At 36.2% G+C, this 26,130-nt stretch overlaps 1 pseudogene; it reads right to left on the bottom strand.

Moving 5' to 3' along the window:
* Nucleotides 1–21,274: 21,274 nt before the first annotated feature.
* On the bottom strand, nucleotides 21,275–22,022 carry LOC109680995 (histone-lysine N-methyltransferase 2B pseudogene; annotated as a pseudogene).
* Between the last annotated feature and the right edge of the window lie 4,108 nt (nucleotides 22,023–26,130).

Below are 26,130 nucleotides of genomic sequence, written 5' to 3'. Positions count from 1 at the left end.
TTAATTTTGTTAAAATGCAGAGTTACAGCAGAGTATATGTAGACATTTTAAGGCTGTATTTACATTGCAGTTAAATTTTCCAAATCTACTAATATCTGCTGACTTCATAGAGGGCATGGTATAAGAATTTTTGCAGAGAAAGCCTTTCTTCCTATCAAGGTGGCCATAAATTATTGCTCTCTTTTCTTTTGTAGATTCTATTTTTCTTAGTTATGAGGCCTCTTTATGTCTATGTATTAACTTGTGTAGCTTTTTAGGGTTTTGCAAACAATATTAACTGGAGATTTTGTTGAATGTAGAAATAGTATATTGAGGCAAAGGTAAATAACTTTGTCTGCAGAAAAAAATACAAGGGAAATGCTGATGCAGTAAATGTCTGGACATTCCCCTTAGATTATGGAATTTATCTTGGTATACAGAAAAATAAATGCATTTCAATGTATACAATATAATAATTGTTATTAATGTTTCACTAGTATCTCCTGGGATTTATAAACAAGTATTATTATCAAATTGGATAGTTTTATCTTTGTTTCAAAGTTTTTACCAATTATTTCATTTTTCTTTCCAGTGCATTTTTGGAACATTGAAAATATAATGAAGTTATATATGTTGTAGCAGAATTCTGATTTTTTAAATTAAAAACATAGGCTTGATTTTAGAAAATATTTTCTATTATAGTTAATATTAATACTTTTGACATTTTAAATATTAATTTTTATGTGTTATGTATTATGACTGTTCAATAAAATACTCATGGGGTTTCGTCACACCAGACCCTCCTTGTATTTCCATAGTAAATGGAACACAGTATATTGTTAATTTAGTGTGTTGCTAGATTGCATTTGCTAATATTTAGATAGTGTTACATTCAGATTCATTACTGTTTGAAGATTTTCTGTTCATCCTGTTGATCAAAGAGGGACACCCCCCTCCCAGACAATAAGTAGTAGAAAGTGGCTTTAATACATGATAGTGAACACTAGATAGCTGGGATTAATTGATAGCAATTTTTCAGTCATGTATGCTTGCAAGTAGGGGAAAGGTACCACACAGCATGCAGGGCAGAACACACAGAGGTTGCCCTTGGTAAGAGAGTGAACCATCAGGAGCTGAGGAAGCAAGCCCTGGAGAAACCTAGAGGGTGGGGAGACACTTGACTCCATCTAGACTGTGAGACTGAATTGTTGGGAAAGGCTGATGAACTGGAAGGAAGTGAAACATTAATTTCAATGTTCATTTTAAATTGAATAGCATATTGTCCTGGCTATATTTATTTTCTAGGACTTTAAGAAAAGTTCAAAATTGATTTATTTTTGATTCTGAAATTTGAATTTGGATCTAATACAAGAAATCTTGTGAAAGTGATATATTGAGGAAGAAACCTATAAGGGAAAGTATGCAATACTTCAACATTAAGTATGTATTTAAATGTTTTGGTAGCTATGCTGTATCAGATTAATAAAGCCCCCTTTTATTCCTTCATCTACATCTATTGAAATGATCATAACTTTTCTTGTATATTCTGTTCACATAATGAGTTATAGTGACTGATTTTTGAATGTTGACCCAACCTTTACAGTTCTGATATAAACCCCATTTGGTCGTAATACATAAATGCTCTTATACTACAGGATCTACTTTGAGATCATCTCAGTTGAAAGCAAAATCTCATAAATATATAATTGAATCCTCATGTCCTTAAATTCTACAGTTATGCATTCAGCCAATCATGGGTCACAAATGCTCAGGAAAACATTGAATCTCTAGTGAACATGCACTGACTTTTTTACCTGTCATCATTCCTTAAACACTGAAGTGTACCGTTTTTCATGTAGCATTTATATGGTACTAGGTGTTATAATCCATCAAGAGATGTTTTAAAATATTTTGATAGATTGCACAGTTGATATGAAAATGATACTCCATTTTATGTAAGAGTATTGAACTTCTGTGAATTTTGGTATCCCTGGATTCCTTGAACCAATAGTCTATAGTAGATACTGAGGGATGACTGGACTAAGTAGGTATACTTCATAATGGATATACTGTACTTATTACTGGAGACTTCATCTGCCTGATATTGAGGATAACTATTGTGACTATTCAGAATTCATTTGTAATTTTTTCATATCTTAATGTCAAATACAAAGAAGTACAATTACTGAAGGCTTGGGTCACCATTTTGTATGTATTTTAAACTTAATATTTTTCAGATCACTATAAAAAATTCTGTGCTTATTATGCCCCCAAGTCTTCTACCCCCAAGTTCTCTATATTGTTAGTAAATAAGTTTGGCAATTTCAAATGTCTCATGTAACAAAAATAATATCAAAAGAAGGATGGTGGCTAGCATCCAAGGGTTGAGTTTCTGTTTATTAGAATGTTTTAAAATAAATTTTATTAGGATATATTCATTATAGGGGAGAGGATTCTTACTGACAATTCTGATTAGGGTTATATTGTACATTACTTACATTGCCCTCATCATCTCTCCCCCTTAGCTTCCTCCCTGCCCTCATTAAGGCAATTACAAGAGGTTTCTTTGTTCTATTTCATATAAGTATATGAAGTCCATCAGCCATACTCTCTCACCTTAATCTCCTTCATTCATCTCCTCCCCACTACTACTCCCCCCACACTGTAGAATGTCCTTTGTTCCATCTGGGTCAATTAGCAGCAACATATATTTATCACAGGAAATCAAATGGTTTTGCCTATTTCTTGAGTACTAACAAGTGTTACAGAATATTCCGAGAGCCTTTTCTAACCCATATTCATGTTTTCACATGCAGAAATACATAGTTAGAGAAAGACTTATAACAAAAATGCAAATTAATATATCTTAGGGGCAAATTTGTAAATAAAACCACTCAATTTTTGTCTTGTCTCAATTGGCATGCAATTGATATCATATATTAGTTTATATATTTTATTCAATTTCTTAATAAACATTTAATAAAGGTCTATGAGTTAGTTGAATAACTGGTACAAAGATCAGAGCTTACGGAGATAATTGGGTGTAACGTATATCTGCCTGCTGTCCCAGATATGATGAATTTCCTTTATAGAGCTAACACTACGTTTCATTGTTCCTGTCATTATTGTTTTAATCTTGATAGTACTCAGATGTTCAGAATTTATCACGACAAACATTTATTATAAAATTCAGATTGTGCTGAAGGGCATATTACTTTATTTAAATGAAACTTCTATTTGGATATATCACAACACTGCCCAACATCTGCTAGCATGTTTAATTGAGTAATTTAAAGTAGCCAGCACAAAGAAACATTTTATAAACAAATGATGACCACAGACTTCTACACAACATTTACACCCAAAACAGTTATATCTCCTATAATCACACCATTCAGCAGAGCATGAAATTTGTATTTCTAATTCCCATGAAATCTGCAGTTTGAGGGTGAACAATGAGAAGAAGTTGGTTGCCATACAAAGTAACTTTATATACTTTGACAAATTGTACCATTTGTTTACAGTAGTGGTTATAATACAGCTAGGTTACGAGATTTTATGGGCAAAATTTACCTGAGAATAACATAAATTAAGATGACTACTTCAGAGTCCTTGACTTCCAAAACCCTACTCTAGACGAGTAGTGTCTCTCTTAACTAGTAGATGTGCTCAAAGGAGATTAAGTATATTAACTATTTCTGAAGTCTTCCTAGCATTTCTGTCCCTTGACTACACTAAACAAAAGGAAAGTGTCATGATTAAAACCCAGGAAAACCTCTTCTGCTGTGTATTAAAAGAGAGTTTAAGTATATTAAGTCAGATGTTAACTTTATATCCTTTCTCATTGCTCATTATATGGTAAGCACTGAGAAACAAACTTTACTGACAGAATGACTATAAATCTGCCTCATTCTTCCTATTTGTCTAGCATCTCTTTTGTCCCCTGGAACTACAATTTGAATTAGTCTCCAAACCATTTTTTATAAGCTACCATGTAACATTATTGGAGATTTTTTTAAAAATCTGTTTTGGAGCTAGACCAAAGTAAAAAGGATAATTCTTCTTTCAGAGAAGGGGTGGCTGAGGAAATGATGTGAGAACTCTTTAGGACAGGTTGTAGTTGGCTGAAAGTCAAAATGATGCAGATTTCTTTCATCAAAGAATATTCCTGACAGATGTACACCTGTCTAGCAAAAAGTGATCATCTTTTAATCTTGGCACTACTAATTCAGAGAACAACTTTCTAAACTTTTTGGTAATGGCACACTGGGGGTCAGGACACTGTGCACTATATTGTTTTCTTCAGTCATTTTATCTCCATTTGTTGTTCTTCATCTTTTCTGGATAAATTACCTTTTAGGCAAAGAGCCAATTAAGATTTCATTCAACATTTCAAGTCCTGTTTAAATTTTTACAAATCTGTTCTTCTTAGTTTCTTAACATAAAGACAATTCTTTTCTACACTTATTAATAAGCAGTGATTAGTCAGAAAGTAGCACACACATCATGAATATTTTGTGGAAGTTTAGCTCTTGGTCCTAGTCATAAAATATGAATGTACTCATAATAATTTAAGAATGTATTATTTGGAATTTGAAACACATGAGCACCCTATAAACCAAGGACAAATGGACAGGAGAGAGTGACAGAGGGCTGCAAAGTGAACATCTGATTCTGATAGCAGTAAGTTATATCTGAAGACATGTGGAACAAAAAGTGAAAAGAAGAATGGCTCCTGTCATTGGTGTGATAAATGTGAGAAGCATGTCAAAAAAAAGGGGTCCTAAGAAAAATATTTTTCTCCAGTGAATAACATGACCATTAAAGGATAAACTTTATTGATAATTTCTGCAAGAGAAAATCTTAGTGGTGCTGGTATTGAGCTTATGGCCTTGTACTTTCTTGGAAGGTACTCTACCACTGGAATTATGCCTCAACCCTTTGTGCTTATAGTCAGTTTTCAAGTAGGGTCTCACTCTGTCCAGAACCAATATCAGACCAAGATCCTTCTATCTATGCCTTCCCCCAGCGGCTGGGATTACAGGCATGTAGTACTATGCCCAGTTCATTCTTTTGCCTTGGCTGGGCTCAAACCATGATTTTGCTGATCTCTGCCTCTCAAGTAGGTGGGATTACAAGTATGAGCCATCATGCCATTGAGCTCGTGACTGAGAGCAGTAGAGCATTTGAAATCTTCAAAGGCTCTAAAACTTATTTCCATCACTTCAAAAACCCTATCAAAACATACATTTAGCTATGACATGCTTGTCAATAGTCAATCTGAAGTGTTTTGTCTGTTTTAGAATTATATTATTATGGTATGGAAATACTGTTCTTTTTTAATAGCCATTGTAATTGGATGAGATGATACCTTCTAGTGGTTTCAATTTGCATCTCTCTGATGATCAGTGATGTTGAGCATTTTTTCAGAGTGTTTTTGGCATTTGTGTGTTTTCTTTTGAGAAATGTCAGTTAGGTTTCTTGCCTAGTTTCTCATCAGATTATTTATTATTTTTGTTTTGGCTATTAAGTTATTTGAGTTTTTTATATATTCTGTATGTGAACCCTTTGCCAGATGCATAGTTTGCAATTTTCTCCCACTATTTAGGTGGACTGTCTACTCTGCGGATTGTTTGCTTTGCTGTGCAGAAGCATTTTAGCTTAATGTGAAACAATTTTTGCTTTTGTTTCCTATGCTCTTGAGATCCTACCCAGAAAATCCCTTGCCCATTTCTGCATGTTATTTCATTGGATCCATAGTTTTACATCTTTCATTGAAGGATTTTCACCCATTCTGAGATTATTTGCTATATAGTAGGAGAAAGGAGTCTAGTTTTCTTCTGTATACAGATAGCACATTTCCCTAGCACCATTTATTGATGGTGCATCACTAAGCATGTGTTTAGCTTTTTTCTTAAAAGTCAATTGGCTATAGATTGATGGATCTACTTCTAAGCTCTATACCATGCTTCTTGGTTATAGCTTTGTGCTATACCTTGAGCTAACATAGTGTAATGATTTATGGTTTGTGCTATTTATGCAAGATTGCTTTTGCTGTTCATTGATTTTGCCATGTAGATTTTAGGATTTTTTTCTAGCTCTGTGAAGAATGATATGGGGATTTCAGTAGGGATTGCACTGAATCAATAGATAAGAAAATTTTTACAATATTGATTCAATTCATGACAATGGGATGGTTTTCTATTTTTTGTGTCCTCTTCAGTCTCTTTCATCAATGCTTCATAGGTTTCATCATAAAGATCTTCACTTCTTTCTGAATTTATTCTTAGATATTTTTGTAGTTATTGTAAATGGTATTACTTTCTTGACTTCTACTTATAATTTGCTCTCAGTATAGAAAAAGTCTACTGATTGTTTTGTATTGATTTTTTATCCTACAATTTTACAGAATTTGTTTATTTTTTCTAGTAGGTTGGTTTCTTTTTACTTTTTTACCTTTTTCTTTTCTGAGAGAGGATCTTGCTATGTAACACAGACTGAACTCCATCTCATAATCTCTGTGGCTCAGCCTCCTGAGATCTGGAATTCCAAGTGTGTGACACTACAACTGGCTATTTCTAATAGATTGCTTAGTGGGCTTTCTGTGTATGAAAGCATGGCTGTAGGTGTTTTGTATATGTTTCAGGTTTTGTTTGCAATATAATGCTAGCATCTATGTAACTTGGAAGAATTTCTTTCTCTTCAATTTATAGAAATAACTTGATAATAATTGCTATTTCTCGTAAAATTCAATAGCAAAGCCATCAACTTTGGAGCTTTTCTTGCTGGGAATGTTTAATACTTTTTTAATCTCCATACTCATTATTGGCCTGTTCAGGTTTTCTATTCCTACATGATTCAATCTTTGTAAGTTCATGTGTTGGAATTTATCTGTTTTTTGAGGTTATCAATTTTGTTCATATGTGGTTGTTCATAATATCTCTAGTAATCCTTTGTATTTCTGTGGTGTCAGCTATAAGGTCTCTTTTTACATCTGTGATTATTTTATTTAATCTTTTCTCTTTTTTTCCTAGTCTGCCTAATGGTTTGTCACTGTTTTTCTTTTTGAGCAATCCAGTCTTTGTTTCATTGATCTTTCGTATTTTTTTAGGGTTTCATTATTTTGAGTGTTTTTTATTATTTCTTTCCTTCTATCTTAGGTTTCATTTGCTGTTGTTTTCTTAGTTCCTTGAGCTTCAAAAATTGGTAGTTTTTTGGGTTCCTTCTGGTTTTGAGTGTAGGTTTTGCTTTTTATAAATTAATACTACTATAACCTCTTAATACTACTATTACCATAGTTGTTGGTAAGTTGGGTATTCGTTAAAATTTGTATCATGGCCAGGTATGGCAACTAATGCCTGTAGTCCCAAATAAGTGGGTGGCAGAGTTCAGGAAGATAGCCACTGCACCTTGTCTATTCTATGTCTTTTAATTGGAGAATATAATCCATTCCATTTATGTTCATTATCTGTAGGTGGTCTTGCTACTGCCATTTTGTTTTCTAGTTTTCTTTTTGAATAGTACCTTTCTTTCTCTCTCATAATCTTTCCTTGTGATTATCTGATTTGTTTCCTCTGGAAATTTGTTTTGATTTCTTGCTTATTATTTTAGGTGTGTCTATTATAATTTCTTGCTGTTTGGTACCCTCAGGTTTACAGATAGCATGTTTGGATAATAAGATATTTTGTAAGGATCATAAAGACAGGAAAAGAAAACAAAGTAATTAAAATCTCTACATTCTCTACATTTGCAAACTCACTTTTTTCATTTTTTTAAATTATTGTTGTACTGGGGATATATTGTGGCATTTACCAAAATTCTTACAATATATCGTAGTAGAATTCACGTTCTCCATCACTCTCCTTTGTCTCCCCACCCCAATTCCTGGGATAGTTTCAACAGGTCTCACTTTTCCATTTTCATAGTATTTCCACTGTAATCCCTTCCTACAACATTTCTTTATATCCTCTTCCCACTGGTCTCAAGTCCCAGACAGGGACTGTCTTAACTTCCTGTTCTGTTTTTTAAAAGAAGACATTTTTGTTTGGATGAGATAGCTATATAGGCTGTTTCATTATGACATTTTCATGTATAAATATATTATAACATGAATTGGTTCTTCCCCTCTATTTTTCTCCTTTCTACTTTATTCCCTTCCTTATGTTGATTTCAGGCAGTTTAAAAATTCTATATTAATTCTCGTAAACAAAGTACATCAAACACATTCACCTTCTTCCTTCTTTTACCCTCCCTCTCCTGTTTGTGGCCTCCCTTATCATAATATTACTTGTATTTGTGTTGGGTCTATATTCTACATATGAGAGAAAACACGTGGCCTTTGGTTTTCTGAATCTGACTAACTTCACTTTAATATGATGTTTCATCCATTTATCTACAAATCATAAAATTTCATTTTTTTGCGGCTGAGTAAAATTCCGTTGTATATAAATGCCACCTTTTCTTAATCCATTAATCAATTGTGGAACATCTTGTCTTTTCCCATAGCTTAGTTATTGTAAATAATGTTGCAATAAACATATGTGTGCAGGTGCCTTTGGTGTAACCTGATTTACATTCCTTCTGGTATATCCCTAAGAGTGATATTGCTGGATCATATGGCAATTTTGTTTTTAGTTTTTTTAGGAGCTTCCATACTGCTCTCCATAGAGGTTGTACTACTTTACATTCCCACCAGCAGTGTATGAGGGTTCCTTTTTTCCCACAACCTTGACAACATTTGTTGATGGTGGTATTTTTGATGTAAGCCATTCTAACAGGAGTGAGGTATAATCTAAATGTGGTTTTGATTTGCATTTCCTTTTTGGCCAAAGAGGTTGAGCATTTCTCCATGATTTTTGGCCATTTGGACTACTTCCTTTAAAAAAACTCTCTGTTCAGTTCATTTACCCATTTCTTCATTGGATCACTGTTTTTTGGGGGAGTTTAATTTTTTGAGCTTATTGTGTATTCTGGTCATTTTTCCCTTGTCAGTTGTATAGCTGGCAAAGATTTTTCTCCCATTCTTTGGGCAGAATCTTCAATTTAGAGACAATGTCTTTTGTTGTGCAAAATCTTTTTAGTTTCATGTAGTCCCATTTGTCAATCCTTTCTCCTAGTTGTTGAGCCATTTGAGTTCTATTTAGGAAGTTATTTCCTATGCCCATTAATTTCAATGTATTCCCTACTCTTTCCTACACTAACTTCAACGTTTCAAGTCTTATATTAAGGTCCTTGATCCACTTTGAGTTGATACTTCTGCAGGGTGAAAAACATGGATCTAGTTTCAGTTTTCTGCATGCAGATATCCAGTTTTTCCAGCAACTTTTGTTGAAGAGGCTGTCTTATCTCCATCGTATGTTTTGGACACCTTTGTTTAAAATCAGGTTGGCACAGATTCATGGATTCATTTCCAGACCTTCTATTCTGTTCCACTGGTCTTCATGTCTATTTTTGTGCCAGCTGCATGCTGTTTTTATTGCTATGACTCTGTAGTATAGTTTAAATCCAGGTATTGTGATACCTACAGTATTGCTCTTTTTACTCAACATTGCCTTGGCTATTCATGGTCTTTTTTGCTTTCCAGTGAACTTTAGGGTTGATTTTTTCAATCTATGTGATGAATGTCATTGAAATTTTGATAGAGATTGCATTGGACATGTGGATTGCTTTTGGTAATAAAACCATTTTTTATAATATTGCTCTGTCAGTACATGAGCATAGACAATCTTTCCATTTCTTTGTAGTCTTTGATTTTTTTCTTCAATGATTTAGTTTCCATTGTAGAGGTCTTTTGCTTCCTTTGCAAACCCACATTTTGAATTTTTGATGCTCCATTTAACAACTTATGTATTGCTTATCTCTTATCATGTTAATGTCATTACAATTTTAATTATTGTCCTTATATATATGTATATATGTGTAAATATACATATGCTCTATATATCATGTTTACAATACTGGAGCATTCTGGATTTCTATAGTCACTCTTATTTTTGAATTACTGTACACTAATCACACAGAGTAATAAGTTTCATTATGACATTTCCATACATTCATATTATATGCTTTAATCATATTTACCCCCTATTACTTTTCTTACAGTTACTAGTGAGTTCTGTACCTTGCAAAGTTTTCTTTTTACTTACTAGAGCTTATTTCAGTTTGAAGAAGTATGTTTAGCATTTCTTGTAAAACAGGGCAGGGAGTGATAAATTCTCTAAGCTTTCTTTCTCTAGGAATGTCTTTATCCCCTCTTCATTTCTGAAAGACAGCTTTTTGTGTAGTGTTATTGTTGGAAGTTCATTTTTCAGAGCAGTATGAATATCTCACCCTTGGCCTATAAGGTTTCTGCTGAGAAGTCTGCTGTTAGGAGAATTGGAATTCTTTATGTGTTATTTGTTTTCTTTTATCTTACTGCTTTTAGAACACTCTCTTTGTCCTTAACCTTTGATAATAAAATTATAGTATGTCTTGGGTAGATGTGGCTGAGTTGAATCTGACTGGTCACTTTTGACCTTCTACTACCTAGCTTTTTGTGTCTGTCTCTAGGTGTTGTGAGTTTGCTTTTATGATCTCTTCAAATAAACTTCCTAACTCTTTAGTGTTCTTTCTTTCTTCTTGCACACTAAAAATCAAACTATTTGCCTTTATAATGCTATCTCAAAGTTCCCATTAGCTTTGTTCATTCTTCTTCATTCTTAGTTTTCCTCTATGGTTTGAATTTTTAAGTAGTTTTTTTTTATCTGACTGATTCTTTCTTAAAATTGATCTACTCTGAGATTAATGCATTTTATCATGCATTTATATATTGTTTAGTATATTGGTTTTATAATATTTTTTGATTAATTTTAATTACTTTATTATGTTACATTTCTCTGATAAACGACTGAATTTTTTCTCTGTGCTTTCTTAAAACATCTATCTTGAATTATAAGAGAGATTTCACAAATATCAGTTGTTTTATGGTCAGTTTCTGGTGCTTAATTTTGTACATTTGATGAAGACATGGCTCTCTGAAAGTTCTTGATGCTTACCGATGCTCAATGTTGTCTACACATTGAAGGATTGGGTATTTACTTCAGTCTTTGTGATCTGGCCTTGTTTGTGCCTTTTTGCCCCAAAACTCTAATAGGCTATTGATTCTTTCTGAGTCTGTGGGCATTGATACTATTTCAGCACTAGATCAAGACCTAAGTCCATGTTTGCCACAGACTTCAGTTGGTAAGAAGAGGACTCCTCAAGCACAAATTTGCTGCACATCTGGAGTTGATGCAGTGTACAGGATGGACTAGGTGGGTATCTGGAATAGGCAGACATTCTTATATAACTCTGCATGGGTTAGTACAGGACAAGATGCCTTTCTATAATCAGGAACTTTAGCCTGGTACCACAGAACTTCTGACACTGGATCTCACCAAGAAGCCCTAGAACATAGATTCTAAAGCATCTTTTTTTCCTTGCTTTCCCCAAGAGAATAATGACTCTCTTTTTGGTATGATGTCTCAGATAAGGGAGGGATGGGCTAAGTGGTCCTGTGTCACAATGGTTGTCATAATGCTAGGTTACTCCCAGCATCCATAGGCCATGAGAAAAGAGCATCTTACGGACTACACTGCTGTGCTGATTTCATCCCTTTTGCTGTGCTGATGACTTGAGGCTGTTGCAGCCAGCTGGAAGTGATATAGGCCGGAATGCAAGTATATCCACTGGGGCCCTTTTTCTCCATGTTTCACCAGGATACATCCAGATTTCCAGGACTGTTCCTAAGCCAGTGACCACTGAGTTCGCCTGCTTGAGATTTCACTACAGTACATCTAGCACTGAGCTCACAGGAAAAGTCCTCTGCTTGTTTCCCTATCTTTCCCCCAGCACATGAAGTATGTCTGTCATATCCTACATGAAAGTGGATGAGGAGTGGTAGAAACTTTCTTTTGCTACCAAGGCTACCATGTATCTAGAAGATTCTTCTTTTGGCACTGGCCTTGGAGCAGAGGTTGTAGACTTCTTTCCAATACTACTTTTCACAATATTGGGTCTAGTACTAGCTTCCAATCTAAGGTCTCCAGTTAATTCCCTTTCCTACCTGAAGTGGGAGAAGTCTCTGTCAATTCTGCACTGCTTGCAAGTGGGAGAGGGTGGGTGATGTTTTACTTCTTGCCCTCTTCATTGCCTGTACATTGTATATCAACTCTAATCCAGTTCCACTCTGAGAATTTCTCCATAATACAAACATATCTGTTCTTACAAGTTCTAAAGTCCAAACTTGGAGATGCTCTACTTTTAAGTTTGTTTCTTCCTTAGATATTCTTCCTGAGGGCTAGAATATTTTCTCAAAGGTTACCTTTTCTTTTTATTTCCTTGAAATAAACAGTCATTACTTATATTAAAATTTTCCACTTCAAATTAATATATGGTTTTCTTCTCCTGCTGGGTTTCTAACAATACAGAGCATTGCATAATTAATGGTGGAATTTATGAATAATGTGGTTAAGGTTAATTCTAAGATGTGGACTGAGTAGTGATGGCGCTGTTGACTGATACATGAATTAGGATCATGTAGAAGAAGAAAATCAATTGTAGTTTAAATTTAGATAAGATGAACACTTGTAGAGTATTCAAAGGTAATTTATCATCAGGCAATGAGATAGCATAATGCAAACTTGCCAGAGAAAAGGAAATAAGACATATGAATTCAGAAGTTTTCAGAATTCAAGAGTAAGTTGAAATTATGGGTGTGGAAGTGATTAACTAAGGGGCGATAAATGAAGTCAAAGATAAAACTGAGGAACACTAATATTTAATAATTCTCATGAAAAATACAGAAGTAGCTATCAGAAGAAACTAGACTTTTTCTCAAGTGTGGAATGATAAGTAACGCTAAAAATAGCAGAAAATTAAATTAGGTATTTTTCGGAGGAGGATTCCAAAATGGCAGCTAGAGGGAGGAAGCAGAAAGCAAGCCTCCTATAGTGAAATCTTGGAGAGACACTGGAGATACACTTTGCAGGCATAATCACTGAGAAGAGGCATAACTTTGACCTCTCCAAACCTCCAGCTGGCGCAGAGAATCTCCACTTCATGTTAAACGGAGAAACCAGGAGGGCCACCGGGCAGCCAGTCACCCGCACCCAGACGGCTTGGGAAGACACGGACCAGGTGAGCTTCGCGGTACCATGGTACTCCCACAGATAAGCCTGGGCCAGAGCAGCATAGCCCCCTGGACAGACTGACATCCACCAGGGAAAAAAAAGAGAAACTAACTAATAAGCAATAAGAAAAGAAGGTGGGGCACACTGAGCGCCAAAGATTGGGGGAAGGTAATCCTTCCTGGGACTGTAAATAAACAAGCCAGGCGGACTGGAGAGGCTCTGGTGGGAGCGGGGGCACGCACCCAGCAACCAGGAGCGGGGAAGCCTGTGAGAGTGGTGGAGGGAGGAAAACTCCACAGGAGAGGAGGGAAGACCCACTTCTCACGTGAACTGTAAACAAACATGGCAACTGGCAGGAGCAGCAGCACCGCCCAGTAATCAGGAGCAGGAAAGCTTGTGAAAGTGGTGGTGGGAGGAAAACTCCACAGGAGAGGGGGAAGACCCACCTCGCACATGAACTGTAAATAAACACAAGGCCTGAGAATGTGGGTGCAGTGTCATCTTTCCCATTGTGCTTGGAAAGGGGAAAGCTTGTAGCAGAGGCTCCTGCACAGGAGAACTCTGAGCAAACAAAGCCTGTGGGGCCAGGTGAGTGCTAAGCTCATCCCTGAGATCTGCATAAATAATGCCTCCAGCAACAGCAGGCTGACAGCAGCAGGCAGGCAAGCTACAGCCGCAGATACCATTCTCAGAACTGTCTCCAGACTCTTTTTTCTTCTTCTTCTCCCTACCTTTGATGAGAGAACAACCAAATTACACCTGCATGCTGAAAAACTTACTGAAACTGTATTGCATTTGAACTTGGGACACTTGGTGGGGCTTTTTGTGTGTGTGTGTGTGTGTGTAGTTTTGTTCTACTTTATGCATCCCCTTTGATGAGACAACTACCGAACAACATCTGAGGTACCATCTCTAGGATTGGAGACTGAGATGGACAACCAAATTATTAAGACTGAAACTTCATTGCATTTGAACTTGGGGTTTTTTAGTTTCTTGGTTTTTTTTTTAATTTTTTTTCATTTTATTTTAATTCATTTTTACATACAGATATTTCTTTCATTTAATTATTTTTAATTTTTATTCTTATCTTTATTTTTTTATTTTTGATTTTCAATCCTCTCTCTGTCTCTCTAATGTCTGTTCAGCTTACTGTCAATTAGTACACTAATGCTCCCTGTTTATACCTTTGAAACTTTCTTGTCTGATACCCTGTTTGTTTTCTCCTTCTTTTCTGTGTATTTGTTTTTCCCTTTTCTTTAACTTCTTGCTTTCCATCTCAGCTCACCATTCCATTCTAAATCTTACCATTGTTATTATTACAAGCTAGAAAATACTTAATTGCACAGAGTACAGGGACAGTAACAACACCAAAGATAATGATGAGAACACAGAAAAAACAGGGAAACCAGTTTCCCACAGCAAAAAATTAGTACAGGAACCAGAGGGAAATGAAGAAAACAGATACTCAGATCCAGACTCCAACATTAGATCAAGGGCAAACACAACAAGGGGATTGGACTATGAGCACATGATAAAAGCGAGAGCACACAAGGGAGGGGTGAGGATAGGTAAGACACCTAAAAAACTAGCTAGCATTTGTTGCCCTTAATGCAGAGAAACTAAAGCAGATACCTTAAAGCAACTGAGGCCAATAGGAAAAGGGGACCAGGAACTAGAGAAAAGGTTAGATCAAAAAGAATTAACCTAGAAGGTAACACCCATGCACAGGAAATCAATGTGAGTCAATGCCCTGTATAGCTATCCTTATCTCAACCAGCAAAACCCCTTGTTCCTTCTTATTATTGCTTATACTCTCTCTACAACAAAATTAGAGATAAGGGCAAAATAGTTTCTGCTGGGTACTGAGGGGGGGAGTGGGAGGGGGTGGAGTGGGTGGTAAGGGAGGAGGTGGGGGCAGGGGGGAGAAATGAACCAAGCCTTGTATGCACATATGAATAATAAAAGAAAAATGAAAAAAAAAAAAATGAAGATAAACTATGCCAAAGGACCCAATGAAGCCCACAAGAATAATTTAAAAGAAGACATACTACAGGTACTCAATGAGAATTTTATAGAGATGATACTGGATAGGGTCAACCAAAATATACAGGAGACACTCAAGAAATTCCAAGACAACAAAAATAGAGAATTTGAAAAAGCAAAAGAAGAAAAAAAGGAAACCATAGAAGCACTGTATAAGCATCAAAGTGAAACAGAGAACACGATGAATAAACAGATAAATGAACTCAGGACAAAAATAGACAACATTAAAGAAGAAAACTGCCAGGATATGGAAAACCTCAGAAAAAAGAACGAAACAGAACTGCAAAACAAAACAGAAGGCTAATCCAGCAGACTAGGACAAACAGAAGACAGAATCTCAGAAATTGAAGATGAAAAGGTAGTTAAAGGAAAAACCGAAGAACTATTAATTAAGCAACTCAAGACCTGTGAAAAGAAAATGCAAGAACTTATTGACTCCATCAAAAGACCAAACTTGAGAATCATGGGCATCGAAGAAAGGGAAGAGGTGCAAGCAAAGGGAATGAGTACTATATTCAACAAAATAATAACGGAAAACTTCCCAAATCTAGAGAAAGATATTCCCATACAGATGAAAGAGGCCTCCAGGACACCAAACAGACCAGATCAAAATAGAACTACCCCACAACACATCATCATTAAAACAAGAAGTTCAGAAACTAGGGAAAGAATATTGAAGGATGTAAGAGAGAAAAAACAAGTAACATACAAAGGTAAACCCATCAAAATCACAGCTGACTTCTCAAGAAAAACATTAAAAGCAAGAACAGCATGGGGTGAGATCTTCCGGGCAAAGAATGAAAATAACTTCAACCCTAGGATACTCTACCCAGCAAAGCTATCATTCAAAATAGATGGAGCAATAACAGTCTTCCATGATAAACAGAAACTAAAACAATATGTGACTACAAAGCCACCACTACAAAAGATTCTGCAAGGGATTCTGCACACAGAAAGTGAAACCCAACTTAACCATAAAAAGACAGGCAGCACCAAACCACAGGAAAAGAAAAAGCAAGGCAGTAGAGAGTAACCTCAACTTAGGTACACACAATCAAAGTTTCAACAACTAAGACAACTAAATGACAGGAATCACCACATACCTATCAGTACTAATGCTTAATGTTAATGGACTTAATTCATCCATTAAAAGACACCGCTTGATGAAATGGATTAAAAAGGAAGATCCAACAATTTGTTGCATACAGGAGACCCATCTCACTGACAGAAATAAGCATAGGCTTAGGATGAAAGGCTGGAAGAAGATTTACCAAGCCAATGGCCCCCGAAAACAGGCAGGAGTAGCAACACTTATCTCTGACAAAGTAGACTTCAAACATACATTGATCAAATGAGATAAAGAAGGACATTCCATACTAATAAAAAGGGAAATAGACCTAAAGGAAATAATAATTATCAACCTCTATGCACCCAATGTCAACTCACCCAATTTCATCAAACATCCTGAAAGACCTAAAAGCATATATAAACGCCAACACAGGGGTTGTGGGAGACTTTAACACCCCATTATCATCAATAGATAGGTCATCCAAACAAAAAATCAATAAAGATATCCAAGATCTAAAATATGCAATAGATCAAATGGACCTAGTTGATGTCTATAGAACATTTCATCCAACTTCTACACAATATACATTCTTCTTAGCAGCCCATGGAACCTTCTCCAAAATAGATCATATCCTAGGGCACAAAACAAGTCTCAGCAAATATAAGAAAACAGAAATTATACCATGCATACTATGTGATCACAATGCAGTAAAAGTAGAACTCAACAACAAAAGTAAAGACAAAAAACATGCAAACAGCTGGAAACTAAATAACTCATTACTTAATGAAGAATGAATCATTGATAAAATAATAGAAGAAATTAAAAAGTTCCTGGAAGTCAATGAAAATGAAAACACAACCTACCAGAACCTACAGGACACAGCTAAGGCAGTCCTGAGAGGAAAGTTTATAGCCATGAGTGCATATATTAAAAAGATTAAAAGATCCCAAATCAATGACCTAATGATACATTTCACACTCCTAGAAAAACAAGAACAAGCAAATCCCAAAACAAATAGGAGAGAAATAATAGAAATAAGAGCTGAAATCAACAAAATGGAAACCAAAAAAACCATAAAAAGAATTAATGAAAGAAAAAGTTGGTTCTTTGAAAAAATAAACAAGATTGATAGACCCCTGGCAAACCTGACTAAAATGAGGAGAGAAAAAACCCAAATTAGTAGAATCAGGAATGCAAAAGGGGAGATAACAACAAACACCATGGAAGTCCAGGAAATCATCAGAGACTACTTTGAGAACCTATATTCAAATAAATTTGAAAATCTAAAAGAAATGGACAGATTTCTAGAAACATATGATCATCCAAAACTGAACCAAGAGGAAATTAATCACCTGAATAGACCTATAACACAAAATGAAATTGAAGCAGCAATCAAGAGTCTCCCCAAAAAGAAAAGTCCATTACCTGATGGATTCTCTGCTGAATTCTATCAGACCTTTAAAGAAGAACTTATACCAACCCTCCTTAAACTGTTCTATGAAATAGAAAGGGAAGGAAAACAGCCAAACACATTTTATGAAGCCAGTATTGCACTTATCCCAAAACCAGGCAAAGACACCTCAAAAAAGGAGAACTATAGGCCAATCTCCTTAATGAACATTGATGCAAAAATCCTCAACAAAATAATGGCAAACCGAATTCAGCAACACATCAAAAAGATTATTCACCACGACCAGGTAGGCTTCATCCCAGGGATGCAGGGGTGGTTCAACATACAAAAATCAATAAGCGTAATAAACCACATTAACAGAAACAAATACAAAAACCACTTGATCATCTCAATAGATGCAGAAAAAGCCTTTGATAAGATCCAACACCATTTCATGATAAAAGCTCTAAGAAAACTAGGAATAGAAGGAAAGTTCCTCAACATTATAAAAGCTATATATGACAAACCTACAGCCAGCATTATACTTAACCGAGAAAAACTGAAACCATTCCCTCTAAAATCAGGAACTAGACAAGGATGCCCACTATCTCCACTCCTATTCAACATAGTACTGGAATTCCTAGCCAGAGCAATTAGGCAAGAAGAAGGAATAGAAGGAATATAAATAGGTAAAGAAACTGTCAAAATATCCCTATTTGCAGACGACATGATCCTATACCTTAAAGACCCAAAAAGCTTTACTCAGAAGCTTCTAACATCATCAATAGCTATAGCAAGGTAGCAGGATATAGAATCAACATAGAAAAATCATTAGCATTTCTATACACTAAAAATGAACAAACTGAAAAAGAATGTATGAAAACAATTCCATTTACAATAGCCTCAAAAAAAAATCAAATACCTAGGTGTAAACCTAACAAAAGATGTGAAAGACTTCTACAAGGAAAACTATAAACTTCTGAAGAAAGAGATTGAGGAAGACTATAGAAAGTGGAGAGTTCTCCCCTGCTCATGGATTGGTAGAATCAACATAGTAAAAATGTCGATACTCCCAAAAGTAATCTACATGTTTAATGCAGTTCCCATCAAAATTCCAATGACATTCATTAAAGAGATTGAAAAATCTACAATGAAATTTATATGGAAACACAAGAGGCCACGAATAGCCAAGGCAATACTCAGTCAAAAGAACAATGCAGGAGGTATCACAATACCTGACTTCAAACTATATTACAAAGCAATAGCAATAAAAGCAGCATGGTACTGGCACAAAAACATACTTGAAGACCAGTGGAACAGAATAGAGGACCCAGATATGAAGCCACACAACTATAACCAACTTGTCTTTGACAAAGGCACTGAAAATATACAATGGAGAAATAGCAGTCTCTAAAACAAAAACTGCTGGGAAAAATGGTTAGCAGTCTGCAAAAAACAGAAACTAAATCCATGTATATCACCCTATACCAATATTAACTCAAAATGGATCAAGAATCTTAATATCAGACCACAAACTCTAAAGTCAATACAGAAAAGAGTAGGAAATACTCTGGAGTTAGTAGGTATAGGTAAGAACTTTCCCAACAAAATCCCAGCAGCACAGCAACTAAGAGATAGCATAGATAAATGGGACCTCATAAAGCTAAAAAGCTTCTGTTCATCAAAAGAAATGGTCTCTAAACTGAAGAGAACACCCAGAGTGGGATAAAATATTTGCCAGCTAACGTCAAAGGACTGATAACCAGAATTTATAGGGAACTTAAAAAACTAAATTCTCCCAAAACTAATGAACCAATAAAGAAATGGGCAAGTGAACTAAACAGAACTTTCTCAAAAGAAGAAATTCATATGGCCAAAAAACACATGAAAAAATGCTCACCATCTCTAGCAATAAAGGAAATGCAAATTAAAACCACACTAAGATTCCACCTCACCTCTATTAGAATAGCCATCATCAGCAACACCACCAACAACAGGTGTTGGCGAGGATTTGGGGAAAAAGGAAACCTTTTACACTGTTGGTGGGAATGCAAACTAGTACAACCACTCTGGAAAAAAATTTGGAGGCTACTTGAAAAGCTAGACATTTATCTACCATTTGATCCAGCAATACCACTCTTGGGGATATACCCAAAAGACTGTGACACAGGTTACTCCACAGGCACCTGCACACCCATGTTTATTGCGGCACTATTCGCAATAGCCAAGTTATAGAAACAGCCAAGATGCCCCACTACTGACAAATGGATTAAGAAAATGTGGTGTCTATACACAATGGAATTTTATGCAGCCATGAAGAAGAATGAAATGTTATCATTCGCTGGTAAATGGATGGAATTGGAGAACATCATTCTGAGTGAGGTTAGCCTGGCCCAAAATACCATAAATCGTATGTTCTCCCTCATATGTTGACATTAGATCAAAGGCAAACACAACAATGGGATTGGACTTTGAGCATATGATAAAAGTGAGAGCACACAAGGGAGGGGTGAGAATAGGTAAGACACCTAAAAAATTAGCTAGCATTTGTTGCCCTTAACGCAGAGAAACTAAAGCAGATACCTTAAAAGCAGCTTAGGCCAATAGGAAAAGGGGATGAAGAACTAGAGAAAAGGTTAGATCAAAAAGAATTGACCTAGAAGGTAACACACACACACAGGAAATTAATGTGAGTCAACTCCCTGTATAGCTATCCTTATCTCAACCAGGAAAAACCCTTGTTTCTTCCTACTATGGCTTATACTCTCTCTACAACAAAATTAGAAGTAAAGGCAAAATAGTTTCTGCTGGGTATTGAGGAGGTAGGGGGGAGAGGGAGGGGGCTGAGTGGGTGGTAAGGGAAGGGTTGGGGGCTGGGGGGAGAAATGACCCAAGCCTTGTATGCACATATGAATAATAAAATTTAAAAAAAAGAAAATTAAATTAATATAAGGTATGTTAAAATGTTAAACTTGAATATTCAGTTCTATTAAGAATTTTTTTAGTTCTTGTACTAGAGTGGAAACTAAGCTATCATAAATTGGGAATAAAATTTCAAATAAGATAACAATCTTATAGGGTATTTTTTCTTTGTGAAGCTTAAATATAAAAAGAATGATAAGACTATTTTGTAAGACACATGATATAGAAGGTAAAGTAGGATTTAATGTTTAGGGAAGGGTTTAATTTTTTAAAGACAAGGATTTCATTTTTAGTAGGATCAACAAATGAAAGTAGTTAGAGAAAGAAATTACAGATAAAAGAGATACAGTAATAATACAGAACTTAATCTTTGGGAGACAGCTGTTGGAACTCAAAGCACAGGAAGGAGAATTGTCCTAGCAAGTACGGCAGTACCTAATCCTTTGTGACTGAAGATATGAAAGATGATTTTGAAAGTATTAGTATGTCATAAAGGCGGTAGAAGAAATCAAAGAATTTCATGCTTAATCACTTAAATTTCAGTGATGTTCTGCTTGGATGGATGAAGTAGAGAGAAAGCTAAGGTTCCTTGGATAAATTTGATATAGAACATATCCAGAAATTTGGGTTAGGAATGTGTTACTCATTTATATTTAATAGTAACAGAGAACAGTGGAGTATGTAGCATGTGTTTTCATTTCTTTTTTTTTTTTTTTCCCAAACATTGACAGACTTTATTGTGGGAGGGTTCCCGCCTGGGACCCCACCCTCTTTAATAAAAAAGTGCATAGAAAAGAAGGGATTTAGAAACCTTTGTACAGTATCTACATCCTGGGTCCCCAGGGAAGGAAGGGGGCGATTGCTGGGTGGGCTGGAGGGCTGGAGGCAGGGCCCTTGCCCCTGCATGCCCACTCCACCCTAAACAAGAGGGCGGGGGTGAGGCACTCTAGGAGGGGCCAGGGAGCCACAGGTTAGGGGTACAACGGCAGCGGGGGTGAGGGTGAGGGGTTGCGGCAGGCAGCCTCAGCCTCAGTTAAGCAAGCGAGGCATCGCTTGGCGCCACAGTTGCAGGGCAGCTTGTTGCTGGCATCCTCGATGGGGAACTTGTAGTCGTAGGTGAGCTCCTCACCACGCAGGATGCGACGCAGGGCAAAGATGACGATGTGCTTCTGGCCCTCCACATGGATGACGCGAGAGAAGCAGTTGGGCTCACATGAATGGTTGATGAAGCGGGCGGCACGTTGCCATGCATGGTGGCATCCACCACGTCAAAGTCATCCATGCGGAACATGTAGCACCCAATGCCCTTCCCGTGGTAGAACTTCTCCCGCTTGTCAGTCAGCACAGAGCGAATGACGATGCTAGAGTACTAAATGACCATCTCGCCCGCATCGATGTTGCGCTTACAGAACAGGCCGCGCCCGTGGATGGCTGATCTGTAGACACCCACAGCTTCTTTGGATGTTTTCATTTCTATATAGGTGTGAATGGATCCAACCAGCGTTTATTTGCTCATGTAAATCAGTAGGACAGTCATTGATCTTGCCAAACTCTTTTCTATAAATAATTTTCCCAACTGGCTTGTCAATTGGTAATAAATGAAAGAATCTATTACACTGCATGGGTGACTTTAGGTAGAATTCTGAATGGTACCCAAAGTCAATTCCAAATATGTACCTTTGGCTTACTTTATAAATAAGATGAAATTATGGAAACTATAAGTTTGATAAGAAAAAGCTCTGAGTCATATTCTTCTTTTAACCTGTAACATAGTAGCTCCATTTGATCTTGGCTCAATGAAAACATAATAAGTATTAGAGTTACTCTTAATGTTAAAGTTTCTACTCACATTTCTAGGAGGACTATGTAAAAGCTTCTTTTCTTTCTGATTCCAAGTTTTCTAATCTCTAATATTAGTATAATCCTTACTCTATAAAATTATAATTAAGATAGATAAACTAATGTACATAAGGTCTGTGTCCTACTATCTCTATGAAGATTTAAATTACTATTTGGGATTTAGCAGAAAATGTAGACTTACCTACTTACCTTATAACTTTTAGTCTGAAAGAAATACAAAGCATTCTACATACATATTCATTATATGAACCACTTTATCTCTGTGACATAGATATTGAAATGTCATCAAATGATGCTCCCCCTTTAGTTGGGGATGGTAACCCATACTTATAATCTTACCCAATCTAGAATGGATCAGGAAGATTATTATCACAGGCCAGCTCAAGCAAATTGTTCTTTTGTTGTTGTTGTTGTTGCTGTTATGTGCTGTCTTGGTTTTTCTTATTATTTGCTCTTTGTCTTTTTTCCTTGAGGCAGCAGAATGACTAAATCAAAAATAAATTAAGATCACAGGAAATTACAACTGCAGCTACCTCAGAGATCTAGACAGAGATTCTTGTCCTGCAAAGAAACTGAGGCCCACAAAGGTAAAGGGACATTAGGATAACACAGCTTCTAGCACTGAGGAGTGAGTTACTCTCTCCACTGTACTAAGCTTCTTTTTTTTTTCATATTTCTTTTATTATTCATATGTGCATACAAAGCTTGGTTCATTTCTCCCCCTTGCCCCCACCCCCTCCCTTACCACCCAATCCGCCCCCTCCCTCTCCCGCCCCAATACCCAGCAGAAACTATTTTGCCCTTATTTCTAATTTTGTTGTAGAGAGAGTATAAGCCATAGTAGGAAGGAACAAGGGTTTTTCCTGGTTGAGATAAGGATAGCTATACAGGGAGTTGACTCACATTAATTTCCTGTGTGTGTGTGTTACCTTCTAGGTCAATTCTTTTTGATCTAACTTTTTCTCTAGTTCTTCATCCCCTTTTCCTATTGGCCTAAGTTGCTTTTAAGGTATCTGCTTTAGTTTCTCTGCGTTAAGGGCAACAAATGCTAGCTAATTTTTTAGGTGTCTTACCTATCCTCACCCTTTCCTTGTGTGCTCTCGCTTTTATCATATGCTCATAGTCCAATCCCCTTGTTGTGTTTGCCCTTGATCTAATGTCCACATATGAGGGAGAACATAAGATTTTTGGTCTTTTGGGCCAGGCTAACCTCATTCAGAATGATGTTCTCCAATTCCATCCATTTACCAGTGAATGATAACATTTCGTTCTTCTTCATGACTGCATAAAATTCCACTGTGTATAGATACCACATTTTCTTAATCCATTCATCAGTGGTGGGGCATCTTGGCTGTTTCCATAACTTGGCTATTGTGAATAGTGCCGCAATAAACATGGATGTACAGGTGCCTCTGGAGTAACAGTCTTTTGGGTATATCCCCAAGAGTGGTATTGCTGGATCAAATGGTAGATCAATGTTCAGCTTTTTAAGTAGCCTCCAAATTTTTTTCAGAGTGGTTGTACCCACCAACAGTGTAAAAGGGTTCCTTTTTCCCCAAATCCTCACCAACACCTGTTGTTGGTGGTGTTGCTGATGATGGCTATTCTAAAAGGGGTGAGGTGGAATCTTAGCGTGGTTTTAATTTGCATTTCCTTTATTGCTAGAGATGGTGAGCATTTTTTCATGTGTTTTCTGGCCATTTGAATTTCTTCTTTTGAGAAAGTTCTGTTTAGTTCACTTGCCCATTTCTTTATTGGTTCATTAGTTTTGGGAGAATTTAGTTTTTTAAGTTCCCTGTATATTCTGGTTATCAGTGCTTTGTCTGATGTATAGTTGGCAAATATTTTCTCCCACTCTGTGGGTGTTCTCTTCAGTTTAGAGACCATTACTTTTGATGAACAGAAGCTTTTTAGCTTTATGAGGTCCCATTTATCTATGCTATCTCTTAGTTGCTGTGCTGCTGGGGTTTCATTGAGAAAGTTCGTACCTATACCTACTAACTCCAGAGTATTTCCTACTCTTTCTTGTATCAACTTAAGAGTTTGTGGTCTGATATTAAGATTCTTGATCCATTTTGAGTTAATCTTGGTATAGGGTGATAAACATGGATCTAGTTTCAGTTTTTTGCAGACTGCTAACCAGTTTTCCCAGCAGTTTTTGTTTTAGAGACTGCTATTTCTCCATTGTATATTTTCAGTGCCTTTGTCAAAGACAAGTTGGTTATAGTTGTGTGGCTTCATATCTGGGTCCTCTATTCTGTTCCACTGGTCTTCAAGTATGTTTTTGTGCCAGTACCATGCTGCTTTTATTGCTATTGCTTTGTAATATAGTTTGAAGTCAGGTATTGTGATACCTCCTGCATTGTTCTTTTGACTGAGTATTGCCTTGGCTATTCGTGGCCTCTTGTGTTTCCATATAAATTTCATTGTAGATTTTTCAATCTCTTTAATGAATGTCATTGGAATTTTGATGGGAATTGCATTAAACATGTAGATTACTTTTGGGATTATCGACATTTTTACTATGTTGATTCTACCAATCCATGAGCATGGGAGAACTCTCCACTTTCTATAGTCTTCCTCAATCTCTTTCTTCAGAAGTGTATAGTTTTCCTTGTAGAAGTCTTTCACATCTTTTGTTAGGTTTACACCTAGGTATTTGATTTTTTTTGAGGCTATTGTAAATGGAATTGTTTTCATACATTCTTTTTCCATTTGCTCATTGTTAATGTATAGAAATGTTAATGATTTTTCTATGTTGATTTTATATCCTGCTACCTTGCTATAGCTATTGATGATGTTAGAAGCTTCTGAGTTGAGTTTTTTGGGTCTTTAAGGTGTAGGATCATGTCGTCTGCAAATAGGGATATTTTGACAGTTTCTTTACCTATTTTTATTCCTTTTATTCCTTCTTCTTGCCTAATTGCTCTGGCTAGGAATTCCAGTACTATGTTGAATAGGAGTGGAGATAGTGGGCATCCTTGTCTAGTTCCTGATTTTAGAGGGAATGGTTTTTGTTTTTCTCCATTAAGTATAATGCTGGCTGTAGGTTTGTCATATATAGCTTTATAATGTTGAGGAACTTTCCTTCTGTTCCTAGTTTTCTTAGAGCTATTATCATGAAATGATGTTGGATCTTATCAAAGGCTTTTTCTGCATCTATTGAGATGATCAAGTGGTTTTTGTCTTTGCTTCTGTTAATGTGGTTTATTACGCTTATAGATTTTTGTATGTTGAACCACCCCTGCATCCCTGGGATGAAGCCTACCTGGTCGTGGTGAATAATCTTTTTGATGTGTTGCTGAATTCGATTTGCCATTATTTTGTTGAGGATTTTTGCATCAATGTTCATTAAGGAGATTGGCCTATAGTTCTCCTTTTTGGAGGTGTCTTTGCCTGGTTTTGGGATAAGTGTAATACTGGCTTCATAAAATGTGTTTGGCAGTTTTCCTTCCCTTTGTACTTCGTGGAACAGTTTAAGGAGGGTTGGCATCAGTTCTTCTTTAAAGGTCTGATAGAATTCAGCAGAGAATCCATCAGGTCCTGGGGAGACTCTTGATTGCTGCTTCAATTTCATTTTGTGTTATAGGTCTATTCAGGTGATTAATTTCCTCTTGGTTCAGTTTTGGATGATCATATGTTTCTAGAAATCTGTCCATTTCTTTTAGATTTTCAAATTTATTTGAATATAGGTTCTCAAAGTAGTCTCTGATGATTTC

The sequence above is a fragment of the Castor canadensis genome, chromosome 4, assembly GCF_047511655.1.
Source record: "Castor canadensis chromosome 4, mCasCan1.hap1v2, whole genome shotgun sequence".
NCBI lineage: Eukaryota > Metazoa > Chordata > Mammalia > Rodentia > Castoridae > Castor > Castor canadensis.
The sequence above is the reverse complement of the archived record's forward strand: the minus strand, read 5'-3'. Positions and strand labels throughout refer to the sequence as shown.